We start from the raw sequence: 1515 nt of genomic DNA on the forward strand, positions 1-1515 counted from the left end.
GCCTCTAGATAGGCAGAGCCAGCTGTCACTCACGCAGCTGGGCGGATCTCAACATCGATGTCGAGATCCGCTCCGGCTGCGGCGTCTCAGTATACCGCGAGCTGTAGCTCGCGGTATACTGAGCTTAGGGTAACGGGAGGATGCTAGTTTGTGTCTCTAAGGAGAACTATGGGGAAAAGCCCTGACCCCATAGTTCTCCTTTAATCTGCGGTCATGTGACCACATGGCTTCCTTGCCCATTGCCTAGGGACTTGCAGCCTAATGACAATAGTTCCCAGAAGGAGAAGGATTACGCTCCCCATCTTTGTACGCTACGTTCCACAGGTTGTCACCCTAGGACAGGAAGTGTGTTAGTGGCATATATGCGCATAGAGTGATGTATTACTATACAGAATACAGAGCTGCATTCATTAATGGAGACAAATGGTCCCCAACAATATAGCCATGTACTCCTAGTCTAATGCAATGTCAACAGCTGGGGGAGCTTAAGGTACAGTCAGTATGGGGCACAACAACAGCCGGATAGGTGACAGTCCTGCAGGTGTCCACCCATAACCTTTTTATTGGTTGCAGAAAAACCAAAAGGAATGCCGGCTTTAGGGGGGCCGGGGTCATCAAGCCATCCCCCTGCTCCTTCCCTTGCCTTCAGCTCCACAAATGTGAAAAGTGAAAGACTTTCCCCAGCTATTCCCTCAGGCGGAGGCATCAGTTACGCGATCCCTGATTTATCTTATCTAATGCTAGCTGTCGCTGATAAATTGCACCTACTGGATTATGTTAATCAGCACGGGATGAGATAAGTCATTGCCGCCAACCTGCAACAAACACATCTCTGACCCCCACTTCAGCAAACGGACCACTGCAAGGATCTGTGTTCGCCACATTTCGGTGCCCGAAATGAGTTAAATCCATTCCACGTGCACCAAAACAAAAGGCGTGAAAAGGCCTACAGTTGGAATCCGCCCACTGCCATCTTTGCTGGTTGCAAGTTAGGTGGACCTGATGGGGAACTTGTTCCTCAGAGATCCCCATTAGATTTGCTTTCCTTGTGATTGACAGCAGACATAGCACATAGCTTCTAGGCTATGGAATCCACCTACCGCCATCCACTGTCAGTTTCAAGTTAGGTGGATCTGATGAGGAACTTGTTCAGAGTTCCCCATTGGATTTGCCATCTTTGTGATTGACAGCAGACATGGTTGGCTCCATATTAATGTCAATGGTTTTCCCAATGGAATATCCATCAAGCTCTTTTATTGTAGGTGTGATGGTCAGGGGTCTACAAACGTTTGGACATACAGTTGCATAGTCAGGGTGAAAAAAAACCTCATGTCCATCGACAAGACAAAGACAAAAATAAATGAAAAGCACCACCTCAGAACCCTAAACTCACAGTTGATCCAGATGAAGGGTAAAAAAAAAATTAGAATTAGTTTTCCCCCCAAAAAATCCCCCCCAAAAGTTATTTATTCCAGATCCCTAGATAATCAAGTATATCAAGTTAAAAAAAATGGT

Source organism: Nanorana parkeri, unplaced genomic scaffold, assembly GCF_000935625.1.
Source record: "Nanorana parkeri isolate BGI_ZX_2015 unplaced genomic scaffold, ASM93562v1 scaffold81, whole genome shotgun sequence".
Classification (NCBI taxonomy): Eukaryota; Metazoa; Chordata; class Amphibia; order Anura; family Dicroglossidae; genus Nanorana; species Nanorana parkeri.